The sequence below is a fragment of the Carica papaya genome, chromosome 2 (assembly GCF_054855325.1).
Source record: "Carica papaya isolate Zhongbai chromosome 2, ASM5485532v1, whole genome shotgun sequence".
In the NCBI taxonomy this organism is placed as follows: domain Eukaryota; kingdom Viridiplantae; phylum Streptophyta; class Magnoliopsida; order Brassicales; family Caricaceae; genus Carica; species Carica papaya.
Window position 1 is genome coordinate 22587177 of NC_142310.1, and position 15359 is coordinate 22602535.

Genomic DNA, 15359 nt, shown 5'->3' on the forward strand with positions numbered 1-15359 from the left:
CACACTAGAGATAAGTATTAAAAATTATATGACAAGCCTATTACCTCTAATAAAGAATGAAGATATAAAAATACCCCATAGAAGATTCCCAAACAAGTTTATATAGTTCAACAACGGGAAGGAGAAACACCAATTGATCTCATTGCTTTTGAGGCAGAGATTGGACAACAACAAAGTCAATTAGAGAATCTTGAGAAATCTATAGGTATAAGCGTGATAACAAAACTTAAGTATGCTTTCTTTTTCACACAATATCAATGCCTTAGATAAACCATTTAATAGAGTGTGGAGTTAGGAGTCACTGTCATATGACAAATACTATTGATCTTTTCAATGCATATATATTCCCTTTCCAAATAGCAAGGAGATTATCACTATAGATGATTCCCTAAATACCATTACAGAAAAATGGAACATTAAGCTTAATCCTACAATTATCTAAGAAAATATTTTACATTTTCCTTAATTATACACTTATTTTGTGTTAGTAATTAAATTATCACAAAACTTAAACTGTAAAGTAAAATTTTGTTAATCTCACTATGGCATTCGAGATAAGACATGAATTCTATTACATGGATACACTTGAGAGAACCTTCTTGACCATTACCATTGACCCTATACACCAAATTTGACTCCACCATAAGAGACTTGAGCATCCATCATTCTTTGTTTTAAAGGTTATGTTTCCTTTACTATTTACAAATTTTGAATATGAAAATTTACTTCACGATATATGTAAATTTACAAAACATAAAAGAAGTTTAGTTCCATTTTCATTAATTTACAATAATATTTGGGGACTATTTCGCACACCTAATATTTTTTAAGTATAATAATTTATATCATTTATTGATAATTTCACTAAAATTAATTAGTTGTTTTACTTAAGGCCAAATATGATATTAGTCATATTATACTCCAATTTGTAATATGATAAAAAAAGCTAATTTAGGACATCCATAAAAAATATTTCATACTAACAATGTCAATAGTTTTTTCAATCACACCACTTTCAGTATTCTCTCATCAATAAGGAATTCTTCATGAGTCATCATACGACCATTACTTGTTGATTATGTGAAGCGAACATGGGTTCAAAAGGCATTAAAAAGAAACATGAAGAAGAGATTACAATATCAGTAGGTCCAATCACAAAATTTCAAGCTAAGAGGCTAAAACATAAATTTCAAGATTTTGTACAAAGTTGGATACAACAAAAACTTGGCACATGTGGATTGCTTGAAAAATAAAAGGAGGCAAAGAAAATCATTAATTTCGTCCAAGTATGTGGGTAGAATTTAGAATGAATATCTAGAATTATTTTGGTTCATTTCCTAGATAATTAAATTCTATTCATGTTTTCTATGTCATTTAATACCATATTTTCCTAGGTCATTTAATACCATATTTCTCTATATTATTTAATATCATATTTTTGTTAGGTCATTCAATACCATGTTTTTCTAGATCATTTCCTATATAATTGGATTTTGTTAATGTTTTCCTAGGTAATCTAATTAGATCATTTGGTAGAATTTAGATGTTTTTTTACTATAAATATCTCATTTTCAATGTAACATAATAGACTTTGATTATTAAATGAATTTCATTGTCTTTCATGAAACTTCAACAAGTGAGAATTCTTATTCTTCTTATTGTATCAAGAATTGAATTAACTCATCAAGTTATTTTTTGGCACTTATTTATTCTTGTTTCTTTCATCTCAATCACCCAAGTTCTCAACTACAGATTAGTTGTGGGTTTGGTAGGAAGGATTTGTTTAGGGTTCTGAGTTATCTATGCTAAATGTATATGTGGAATTCTAGATGTAATCTTTGATCTTAAGGTTTTGCATCATTATGTTTATTGTTATTCATCATCACTCATTGGTTTAAACACTAAATTCATACTTTTCACGACTCTAAATAATTTATCAACATCACATTGATCGTAGGTCCTATATGCAGGACCTTGAGATGTTGAACTCTTCCTTATTGCTATTTTTATATCCACATAAATTATGGTTTAAGAAAGTTATAAAAAATATTCTAAAAAATTTGTCAACCTAAGCCTCGTACAAAAGAACTTATCACACCCACACTCTTAGATTTTAAATTCTCCTTTTGGGAGTGTGGCCAAAATGCATGAATCCAATATATCATCAAATTTATCTATATAATGGTGCAATGTTTATAAAGTGTTTATACATCCCTTTTACAACTTACAAAATATTTTATACAAGGCTCAATTATACACAATAATTTAAAAGACTTACATAATGAATGAACTCATAATAAGCTTGGAGTCTTCGTGGATTTGCTAGCACTTTTAAGTTTTTAAAACTTAGTCTCCAAAATGTTTCTTCGTATCTTGACACTTATTTATTTGAAATGATCATGAATTTAGTGAGATACACATTCGGTAAGTGACAAACATAACATAATAGTAAAAAGGATTAACGAGTATCATAACAAATCATATATACAACACATACATTTTTAAAAGCTCGAAACACATAAAGCACAAATACTCTTTACAAAGCTCAAAAATCATTTTACAACATCATACAAATTTCACACTTTCACCATTATCATAGAGAGCACAACAAACTCCCACTCTATTATGAAGAGGCACATAATACCCAAAATAGGTTGGAGCCCTTTCACTAAACTAAATGGACATAATAGATTCCCATCATAAAAATGGATGAACACAATATAGATGGGCACAAATAGACTTCCTCCATAATAAGGGTGGACAAAAAATAAAAAATTTACTTCGCATGATTTCTCAATAGTTTGAACATCACTTTTAGTAAACATATGCTTATAATACTTTAAATGTATCATTAAAATTAAGTCAGAGAGACATCAACAAAATTGATGCAAATAATAGTATAATAACTTTAAAAAATAATAGTATGTTACTTACTGAACCATTAAAAACAAATGTATATTATGACATAGGAAGCTACTTACCTTGTAGTGGCCCCAACTTCATTATCCTTAATTTAAAGGAACAACTCGTGAAAATCTCAAATTTTTTCTTTCGGGTTATGACTATCTTTTTCTCTTTCTTTCTCTTAGCTTTGGCTCTTTTTTTCTCTTCGCTTTCTCTAGCTTTGGCTATCTTTTTCTCTTATATTTCTCTTGGCTTTGGCTCTTTTTTTTTTTCTGCCTTTATTTTTTTCTATGGTTTTACCTTGTTCTTTTCCAAAACTTGTCTTGGCTATTTATAGTGCTTGTGAACACTCCAAAAACCAACACTTAATTGCAAGGTGTCATAAAGTTTTTCCAAAGGAAGACATCTAGCTATCAAGGTGTAACACATGTGACCAAAGAAAGACACCTAGCCTCAAGGTGTCACGTATTCAACTAAGGGAACCACAAGGTGTCACATTTCCATCCAAACGATGACACTTAGCCATCAAGGTGTCCTAAATTCATCTAAGTGATGACACCTAACCATTAAGATGTTCTAAAGTGATTTAAGTGATGACACCTAGCCATTAAGGTGTCCTCAATTCATCCAAGTAATGATACCTAGACATTAAGATGTCCTAAATTCATCCAAGTGATGACACCTAGTCATTATGGTGTCCTAATTTTATCAAAATGATGACATCTAGTCCTTAAGGTGTCACATATTTTGATTAAGGAGAAATTTAGCCATGTCAAGTCCTACATGGTCGAGATAAATTTTCTCACTCGAGGGAAAATTTCTTCCACCTGTGGGATATATCTCTCATTCTTCAACTCTTCCATATGCATGTTGTGGTAACCCGAATCCTAAGTTGCATGATTAAATATTTTAAAATAAATATTGCATCATTTTAATGAAATTTAAGGTAATTTGGACATGAAATTTTTGAAATATGTAGTGATTATATATGTGATAATAATTAGTAAATTAATTTGCATGCTTTAAGAAAAAAAATAGAGTGGAAAACTTGTATGATAAGAAAAGAGAAAAACTAACCCTAGGGTAAGGAAAATTTCCCTCCATCAATTAAAAGTTTTTTAGGAGAAAACAAGTTTTCCCTCAACTCAAGATCAATTCTCTCTTGCCCAAATGATCAATTTTCTTAGTGAAAATAAAATGAAAGAAGGGAAAAAACAATTGAAGTGGTAGAATAGAAAAATTATCCCATGGGAGAAAATCTTCTCATGAGCAAAAGAAAATTTTTCCTCTAAAGAGAATTAGGTTTTCCCTCGGCCAACAAATTCTCTTGGGTAAAACAGCATCCCAAGAGGAAGAAAAACATTCCAATAGGTAGAAAAACATTCCAAGAGGGTTAGTAAAATGATAAAAATCGAAAAAAAAAGAGAATGAGAATTAGGGTTAAGTTGGAGAAACATCCTTCATGAGGGAAAAAAATGACTATTGAGAGAGAAATGTTTCTCTAAAATAGGAAAAATGTGGAAATGTAGAAAATGTGCATTGAATGAAGAGAAGACACATGAGAAAAGAAAATGGAACTAAAAGAAAAACAATTGATGAAAGAGAAAAAGAAGAGAAATGGATTTTCCCCTAGACAGGGAAAAATTTTCCCCCTACTAGAGAAAAAATTTTCTCTCAGCCAAAGTAAAATTTTCTCATGGCTAAATGGCATTTCCTAATTAGTTAGAGACACGTGGACACATTTTGGAACCTAAGAAGATAGATAGTGCTACCTAGGATAAATTTGAACACATTAAAAATTAGGTGTCCACATTTGAATTGAGATTAGGACACCCCTTAACTAAGTAGCAACCTTATGAGGAAATGGATAAAACTTAGACAGAAATCCATGCGAAACTTGAAAAAGGGAAGAGAAAACAACCATGACAAGCCATTAAAATGAAAAGAAGGGAACAGTAAAAAAATTGACCACACTTGGTCGACCAAACGAGGGGAAGGTAGCCATTTTTCAGCTGGCCAAAAGGGGGGAGACCAACTAGCTTTGGCTAGCCAAGAAGACAGGAGAAAGAGCTAGCTAGGACGACTAGAAAAAAAAAGATAAAGTAGGCCATATCAGCCTGCTTTTGTTGGTTAAAGGAAAGAGAAAGGGTAGTTGTTTCTATTAGACGCATGAGGCAAATTTGTTACCTATTTTGTCGACTGAAAAAGAAGAGAAAAATGCCAAACTTTGTCAACAAGAAAAGGGTGAGGATGCAACTATGTCTTGACAAAAGTAAGGGGAAATCAACTTAATCAAGGCGTCAAAAAAAGAGAAGGAAACAATCTATGTTACCAGCCACTTGGAAGGGCAAAAAAGGATTGGAGCTGAGGGAGAGCAAGCAAATGAGGAGAGGTAAAGAAAAAGAGAGAAAGATAAGAGATTTGAGGGAGTGATATGTGAGGAGGCTAAGAAATAGGTGAAAACTAAGGGAAAAAAAGGGGAATTTTGAGGGAAAATAAGAGATGAAATTAAGGAAGAGAATGAGGAATTTAGGGAAAAACGAAGGAAGGAAAAAAGTGATAGAGGAAGAAGAAGGCAAGAAATTATGAGGGGTTCTGCTCGAAGCCGATAAAGAAGCAAACATAATTCCAAATTGATTTTGAGGTAAAAATATGTATTTTTTTTATAGTTCTAGAATTCGGGTTATTTTAGCATGATAAACAAGTACTTTCTTGCTAATTTATGGATAAAGAAGTTGGTTAAAAGCTCTTTAAAATAGAGAGAAAAGCCACCAAACCTTATAGGTGTAGGTTATCCAGAAACTATCTAGCCCATAAGTTTTAAGGAATTATGGATTTGGGGGGGGGGGGGGGGGGAGAGGGAAGGTTTTGAAGGTTGGAGGGTAAAAATTGAAGTGTTTAAGTTTCAAAGAGAGTTAAGTAGTTTGCTATAAACTAATATACAATTAATTGTATTATTTGAGTAGAAATACCTGTTGAAGATAAATATAGAAATTATAAATTTTTTTATTTATTAGTTTAAATTTAAATAGGATTTATTTTTAATTAAATTTATAACGTATTTATTTTTAAAAAATCATGTTGTTAGTGAGAGTTTATCTTTTAGGAGATTTGATTTATATTTATCTCTTAAATAATGGTAAATTATTTTTTAAAAATTTAAATTTGATGTAAGTATATTTAAAGATACTTTTAAGTTATTAATTTTAGAGGAAGTGAAGTCAATGAAGATTTAAGTTTTCTTCATCTTTGAAAAAATCCCAAGAAGTGGTATCAAAATCTTTATTGGTTATAGAGAGAAGAGTTGTAACACCCCAACCCTTTTAATTTTTTAATTTTAATTTTATTTTTCTGGAAATAATAATTCTGTAATTATTATATGAATATAATGATTAATTATGTAATAATATATTGAATTTAATTTAGTTTAATTTATTTTAATGAAAATAATAATAATAATAATAAGGGGTAAAAATTATTTAATAATTTAATTGAAAATAATTTTGGAAAAAAGGGGTGAAAATTTGAGTTCTTGGGGTATTTTTAAAAGAAAATTTGAAAACTGGGGGTCAAAACATAATTTTAAAAAATTGTGCCCCGTCAACTGCCTGGTCAGCAGCCCCGGCCAACCAGGACGCCCTGCGTGGCAGAGATGCTGACGTGGGAGGCCACGCGGAAGGGAAACACGTGGGTGATCCGCGTGCGCGCGAGCGAACGGCTGAGATCCGTTCCCGTGCGCACGGACGGCCCAGATAAAAAACGCGCACGCACGGCCCAGATTGTACGTGCACGGACGGCCCGGATTGAATCGTGCACGGAGGGCCCAGATTGCATCGCGATGAACGGCTCAGATTCATTTCCTATTTAATCGCGATCGGACGGTCCAGATTGAATCGCAATGGACGACTCAGATTAAAAGCGGATGGTTATAAATAATATCATCCGCACCTAAATCCTAACCCTAGCCGCTAGAGCCCATCGCCGGAGAAGACAGCCCAGCCGCTGGGGAGCCGACCACCGCCACTCGCTGCCTCACCGGAGCAACGTTCGGCGGCCAAATGACGTAAAAATTCTCCCCTTGGCTTAGAATTTGATTCTAAACCCACCTATGGCCAAGTAGGAGCAAAAACACTGCCAAATCCCAGCGGCGCCGTCGAAGCCCAGCTGCGTCGCCGCGGGTTGTCTCAATTTTTACCTCCGATGAGGCCCTTCCCGATTCCCGTTCGATGTAATTTTTTCACAATTGTGACCACCTTTCCCTCCTCTACAGGTTGACCAGAGCAAAACAACAAACCGCGACGCGAGCCGGAGGAGCCGCCGCACCGGAGAGCCCCACCGCCGGTAAGTTTCAATTTTTTGTATTTTTTCGGCCCACTGAGGGCCCTAGGGGTGTTTTCTCACACGAATCAATGCAAGTTTTGCTGAATTCGGCCGAAAACAGTTGGAAACGGCCAACCCGAGGAGGATCGCCACCGCCCGCGGCGACGCCATCGCCGGAATTCTTAAATTGACTGAGTAGGCCCTGGGTCTGATTTTTGAGTTGTTTGGGACATGTGTAAGTACCGTAAGTGCGTTTCAGTTCCCAAGAAAAAATTCAGGGAATCTAGGGACTGCCCATAAGCGTAGTGAAAATCTAATTTTCGACGTCGAATCAGGTAAAGACCCTATTTCCTATCACGGGATTAAAGTCTGAACAAATGATAAAACTGTTTTTTGTACAAATTGAGTAGATATGCATAATTACGGTTTCTAATGGAGCCCGAATCGGACATATTTCTCTGTCAGTTCCTGTTTGATTTATTTTACAGTTTAAATGCATTATGGTATCTGGTTTATTTATTATATGGTTTTGAATGCATGAATCACTGTTTACTTCACTACTGCTTGATTTTGTGAATCTAAGATATGCTTGCCTTGTTGGATGCATGTTGCTTGTTTAAGTATTCATGTTTGAATAGGTAACGAAGACTAAGAAAAAAATAGGAAAGGGGTGTGAATTGATAATTGGATAAGATGACAGCCTCACTAGATATTCTGGGAGATGGTGGATGGACCGGGTCCATAGGGAACCCTACCGGGAACATTGTCTCATACCGAACGGGGTATGGAGACTTTAAATATTTTGGCGTTCATACCGGACGGGGTATGAACGACCTGCTTCACCTTCATACCGGACAGGGTATTGAGATTTATTATTTGGTGTCCCTACCGGATGGGGTATGGGGACGACCCTGAAAATTAAGTTTGTTAGGGGAATAGTTTACGTGTAGTGGGTACCCCTATGGATCCCCATGGATACTAGTAGGTTGATAAAAAGGGAACAACTGTTGTTTGATGATTGGAATATAAAAGTATGACATGTGTTATGTTACAAATTTTGTATGAATTCATGATATCTATGATGTTATTGTTTGCATGGGTCGTTTTTTTACAAATCTCACTGAGATAAGTGGACGGTAAATGGTTTGATTATGGATAAATGAATTTGTTTAAAATTTGTGCTCCATTGGTTGTTTTTGGTTTTCTACAAACCTTTACTTCTGTGACGGTGAATAGTGTGATGTCCTTACTGGGTTAGGGTAGCTCATTCCTTATTTAACCATTTCAGATAAGGAGGACTTGGTTTTCGAGCCCGATCCACAAGAAGACGGCGAGTAGATGCTAGATGTCTTATAGTTTTCTTTATACTTCTTTCATTTCTAGTATTTCTTTTAGAGAACTTATTCTTTGATATTGTTTAGTATTTTTAAGTTACTGTGTAAGAGATATTAACCTAAATATTTTATTTCGCTTCCGCACTCAGATTATTATATATATTTTTTTTTTGAATTTTTGGGGCCGTTACAGTTGGTATCAGAGTCACGTTCCATAGACTTGTCCCTTACACAATAATACTTAGAGAAACACCAAACCAATGAATCATTACTCAAGCATTCCTTGTGAAATGCAGGTACGGAGAGATGAGAAGATGAAGACCCCCACTAAATCGAGCAGCCCGGGATGGTTTGCTTCAGGAAGACGTCGATAAGATATTTGAGATGCTGGAGATACTCACTGCTGCCCAGCAGGGCCGAGAGGAGAGAAGGGAGCTACCTGACCCTCCCCCGCTGCCATAGGTTGAGCCACCACTGCAGCGAGAGAATCCCCAGCCACCTTGGTACAAGCCCGCTCCTCCACAGTAGCACCCGGTGCCACCGCCACAGTATAATCCGGTGTCCCAGCCATAGTATAATTTGGTGCCCCCACCATATCAGCAAGTACCACCACAAGGCCCCCCCCAGTCTATCCTCAGCCTGGCCTAGTCCCTCTTCCGCGGGACCCAGTTTCTTCCATGATTGACCCAGGTTACGTAGAGAGGTACAGGAGACTAAATCCATCCACTTTTGCAGGGGAATCCTCCTTCGAAGATGCCCAGTATTGGTTGGCAGAAACGGAGAAGGCCTTCAAGACCCTAGGAGTGACTCCCGAGCAGAGGGTCACCCTTGCTACCTATATGCTGGTGGGAGAAGCAGACCGCTGGTAGGAACTCAAGCAGACCACCCTGCCTATTCCAGTCACTTGGGAACAATTCTTAGTAGCCTTCCATGCAGAGTACCTCCCAGAGCACATCCGACATCTTAAGGAGATGGAGTTTGTCCAGTTGGTCCAAGGGAATATGACAGTGTCAGAATATGCCCGTAAGTTCCTGGAGTTAGGCCGATACTCCCCTGAGATATTGATGGATGAGGGCAGGAAGGCTAGGAGGTTCTAGTGGGGCCTCTGCCCAGAGATCAAACAGCACCTATTTGTATTGGAGCTCAAGACATACTCAGCCGTTCTGGCCAAGGCACAGTTAGTGGAGAGGAGCCTCCACACCCTCCCTCAATTAGCAGGGAACCACAGATCCTCAGCTTCACTCCGCAGACCAGCACCTACTGCGTCTGTCCAACAGAACAAGAGGCCTAGACCGGTGATCCACGCTCCCCCTCAGGCTCCAGTGGCAAGACGTGGTTAGATCTGTCAGCATTGCGGTAGGGATCACGGGGACCGACCATGCTACCGCTTCAACAACACTTATCGCATATGTAGTAGTGCCCTACACTATGCGAGAGAGTGCCCAAGGAACTAGAATCAGGGAAGACCTCCTATCTAGGGCAAGGCTTACAACCTCACCCAGCAGGATGCCGATGCCGACCCGGACGTGGTATAGGGTATGTACATTATCTGTAACGATCTTGCTCATGTTTTGTTTGACACTAGTGCATCGCATTCATTTGTCTCACCTATTTTTGCTTCCAAAATTAATGTATTACCTGATAAACTTGATTCAATGTTATTTGTATCTACTGCTGGGAGTGAAACACTATTAGGAGAAGTTGTCTACAGGGCTTGTGCCGTGGAGATAGCAAATAGGAAACTGAGTGTAAACCTGATAGAATTAGATAAGGGGAATTTTGATGTAATTTTAGGGATGAATTGGCTAGCAGTGTATCACGCCACCATAGATTACTTTAGCAAGAAAGTTGTATTCAATCCTCCTAATGAGGAGCCATTTACAAATTAATAAAATCATTTAGTACTTATTCCTTGATGGCAAATCTTCTTAATTGTCGAGTACCTTAACCTTACTATTTTCTCTAACTATGCAAACCCAAGAAAGAGAATTGTATTCAAGAAATTTTGGTGGTCCAAGACTTTCCAGATGTGTTTCCGGACGAACTACACGGACTTCCAGTGGACAGGGAAGTTGAGTTCACCATAGATCTACAGCGAGGCACTCAGCCCATTTTGGTTGCTCCTTACCACATGAGCCGCATTGACATGGAGGAGCTGAGGAAACAGATCATTGGATTGCAAGACAATGATTTTATCAGACACAGTGTGTCCCCTTGGGGCGCCGTAGTCACTTTTTTCAGGAAGGGAGATGGAATGTTGAGGCTATGTATTGACTACAGAGGATTGAATAGGGTCACAATCAAGAACAAGTATCCCCTTCCCAAGATTGATAACCTTTTTGATCAGTTGTAGGGTGCGCAGGTCTTCTCCAAAATAGACATGCGATCAGGTTACCATTAGGTGAAAATAAGGATAGAAGACATCCCCTAGACGGCTTTTCGAACCAAGTACGGACACTATGAGTTCCTAGTCATGCCATTTGGCCTAACCAATGCCCCAGCCATCTTTATAGATCTGATGAACAGGGTCTTCAAAGAGTTCTTAGATCAATTTGTTATCGTGTTCATCGATGACATCTTGGTCTACTCAAAAAACAGAGAAGAACATACTCACCATCTAGCCTAGGTTTTGCAGGTTCTCAGAATAAAAAAGCTGTATACAAAGTTGAGTAAATGTGGATTCTGGCTTGAGCAGATCGCCTTCTTAGAAAACATTATATCAGGATGGAGTATCAGTGAATCTTGAAAAGGTTGAAACAGTCCTCGGCTGGGAGAGATTGACATTAGTTAAAGAAATTCGTACCTTTTTGGGAATGGCGGGCTATTACCGCAGGTTCGTTGAAGGATTTTCTAATCTAGCAGCTCCCATAACTCGACTCACAAAAAAGAATGCCAAGTATGAGTGGAATGAGTACTGTGAAAGAAGTTTTTCAGAACTAAAGAAGCGGCTGACTACTGCACCTGTACTGGCCTTACGGAGTGGATCGGGGGGATATACGATTTACAGTAATGCCTCCTATCTAGGCCTAGGTTGTGTTCTAATGCAGCATGGGAATGTCATAGCTTATGGGTCCAGACAGTTAAAGAGTCATGAAAAAATTATCCCACCTATGACTTGGAGCTTGCCGCAATCATACACGCCTTGAAGACCTGACGCCATTACTTATATGGAGAGACTTTCAGATCTATACCGATCACAAGAGTTTGAAACACATATTCACTTAGAAGGATCTCAACATGCGTCAGAGAAAGTAGATAGAACTTCTTAAAGACTATGATTGTGATATCTTGTACCATTCGAGTAAGGACAATGTGGTAGCCGATGCACTCAGCAAAAAAAGTACAGGTATTTTAACCCACTTGATGGTCCCAGAATGCAGGCAAATTGGGGCTACACAACAGGTTCGACTTCAGGACTTGAGGAGAGCCACATGTTTGCGCCATTTAACCGTCTAGCCTGATTTAATCTAGAGAATAAGGGAAACTTAGTCAGTTGATCCCGCCCTAGTAGCCCTCAAGAACAATGCAGAACAGGGAGTTAGTTTAGAATTCTGAGTCTCTGCCAATGGGTTACTCCAATTTCAGGACAGGATGTGTGTTCTAAATGACAGTGAGAGTAAGAGCGACATCATGACAGAGGCCCATAGCTCAAAGTTTGCCATGCATCCCGGAAGCACCAAAATGTACCAAAGCATGCGACCCCAGTTTTGGTGGAATGGGATGAAAAGGGACATAGCTGACTTTGTGTCTAAATGCTTGATATGTCAGCAGGTCAAGACAGAGCATCAGCGCCCAGGCGGGCTACTTCAGCCTTTACCGATTCCGGAATGGAAGTGGGAATATATCACCATTGACTTCGTGACAGGGTTACCTAAGGCACGCTCAGGACAAGACATCTGGGTAATTGTTGACCGGCTCACCAAGTCTTCCCACTTCTTAGCCATCAGGATGACCGATCCCTTGGATAAGTTGGCAAGAATGTATATACAGAAAATAGTCATATTGCATAGAGTCCCAGTAACAATAGTGTCCGACAGGGATCCTAGGTTCACTTCTCGATTTTGGAGTAGCTTCCAGCAAGCCATGGGAAGGAAGCTGTCCCTCAATACTGCCTTCCACCCTCAGACGGATGGAAAATTAGAAAGGACAATCCGTACACTTGAAGATATGCTTCGAGCTTATGTCCTTGACTCTGGGGGCCATTGGGACGATCATCTGCCCCTGATAGAATTTATCTATAACAACAGCTACCAAGCGAGCATTGGCATGGCTCCATATGAGGCGTTATATGGGTGTCCATGCAAATCGCCGATTTGTTGGGAAGAAGTGGGTGATAGAAAATTGTTCGGCTCGGAGCTGGTAGAGGAGATCACATCCAAGATAGTTAAGATAAGGAGGAACATTCAGACGACTCAGAGCAGGCAGAAGAGTTATGCGGACACCCAGAGGAGAGATTTAGCGTTTGAGAAAGGTGACTGGGTGTTCCTTAAGGTCACTCATTTAAAGAGAATTAGTAGGTTCGACAGGAGGAAAAAACTGAACCCACGATTTATTGGACCATTTGAAATCTTAGACAGGATTAGTACTGTTGCCTAAAGACTAACACTATCTCCAGAGCTTTCCAAAGTCCACAATGTGTTCCATGTGTCCATGCTACGCAAGTACAACCCAGACCCCTCTCATGTCTTGGCCCACGAACATTTCCCACTCCAGGAGGACTTATCCTACGAGGAAGTACCAGTCGGCATTACGAATCGAAAGAGTAGATTACTCCGTAACCGGAAAATAACCTTTATAAAGGTCGTATGGCAGAACCACACACCAAGGGAGGCTACATGGGAGCTAGAATTAGACTTTAGAGCCCAGTACCCTCATTTGTTCGATCAAAAGTAAGAGACAAATTTAAGGGACCAAATTTCTTTAAGGGGAGAGAGAGTTGTAACACCCCAACTCTTTTTTTTTTTTTTTTAATTTTAATTTTATTTTTATTTTTTTGGAAATAGTAATAATAATGATAATAAAAATGGGTAAAAATTATTTAGGGATTTAATTGAAAATAATTTTGGAAAAAAATGTGAAAATTTGGGTTCTGGGGGTATTTTTGAAAGAAAAATTAAAAATCAGGAGTCAAAACGTAATTTTAAAAAATTACACCCCGTCAGCTGCCTGGTCAACAGCCCCAGCCAACCAGAACGCGCTGCGTGGCAGAGACGCTGACGCGGGAGGCCACGCGGAAGGGAGACACATGAGCGATCCGCGTGTGCGCGATCGAACGACTGAGATTCGTTCCCGCGCACACGGATGGCCTAGATTGCACGCGCACGGACGGTCCAGATTGAATCGCGCACAGACGGCTCAGATTGCATCGTGATGAACGGCCTAGATTCATTTTCTATTTAATCGCGATCAGACTGCTCGGATTGAATTGCGATGGATGGCTCAGATTAAAAGTGGATGGTTATAAATAATCTCATCCGCACCCAAACCCTAACTGTCGCCGCCAGAGCCCCTCGCCGGAGAAGACAGCCCAGCTGCCGGGGAGCCGACCGCTGCCACTTGCCGCCGCACCAGATCAACTTCCAGCTGCCAAACGAGGTAAATATTCTCCCCTTGGCTCAGAATTCGATTCTAAACCCACCTATGGCCAAATCATAACGAAAATACCGTCCAATTGGCCGAAAAACACCGCTAAAGCCTTGTCGCGCTGCCGCGGGTTGTCTCGATTTTTTCCTCCGATGAGACCCTTCCCGATTCCCATTCGATGTAATTTTTCCACCATTGTGACCACTGTTCCCTCCTCTATAGGTTGATCGGAGCAAAAAACCAAACCGTGACGCGAGCCGGAGGAGTCGCCGCGCTGGAGAGCCCCACCGCCGGTAAGTTTTGATTTTCTGTGTTTTTTTGGCCCACCGAGGGTCCTAGGGGTGTTTTCTCAATGGAAACAATGCAAGTTTTGCTGAATTCAGCCGAAAACAGTTAGAAACAACCAACCTGAGGTGGATCGCCACCGCGAGCGGCGACACCGTCGCCGTAGCACGACGGAGCCGCCATGCCGAAATTCTGAAATTGGCCGAGCAGGCCCTGGGTATGATTTTTGAGTTGTTTGGGACATGTGTAGGTACTGTAAGCGCGTTTCAGTTCCCAGAAATAATTCAGGGAATCTAGGGACTGCCCATAAGCGTAGTGAAAATCCAATTTTCGACGTCGAATCAGGTAAAGACCCTATTTCCTATAACGGGATTAAAGTCTTAACAAATGATAAAACTATTTTTTGTACAAATTGAGTAGATATGCATAATTACGGTTTCTAATGGAGCTCGAATCGGACATATTTCTCTGTCAATTCCTGTTTGATTTATTTTACAGTTTAAATGCATTATGGTATCTGGTTTATTTATTCTATGGTTTTGAATGCACGAATTACTGTTTACTTCACTACTGCTTGATTTTGTGAATATAAAATATGCTTACCTTGTTGGATGCACGTTACTTGTTTACATATTCATGTTTGAATGGGTAACGAAGACTAAGGAAAAAATAGGAAAGGGGTGTGAATTGATAATTGGATAAGATGACAGCCTCACTAGATATTCTGGGAGATGGTGGACGGACCGGGTTCATAGGGAACCCTATCGGGAAAGTTGTCTCATACCGGATGGGGTATGGAGACTTTAAATGTTTTAGTGCTCATACCAGATGGGGTATGGGGACGACCTGCTTCACCCTCATACCGGATGGGATATTGAGGTTTATTGTTTGGCGTCCCTACCGGACGGGGTATGGGGACAGCCCTGGAGATTA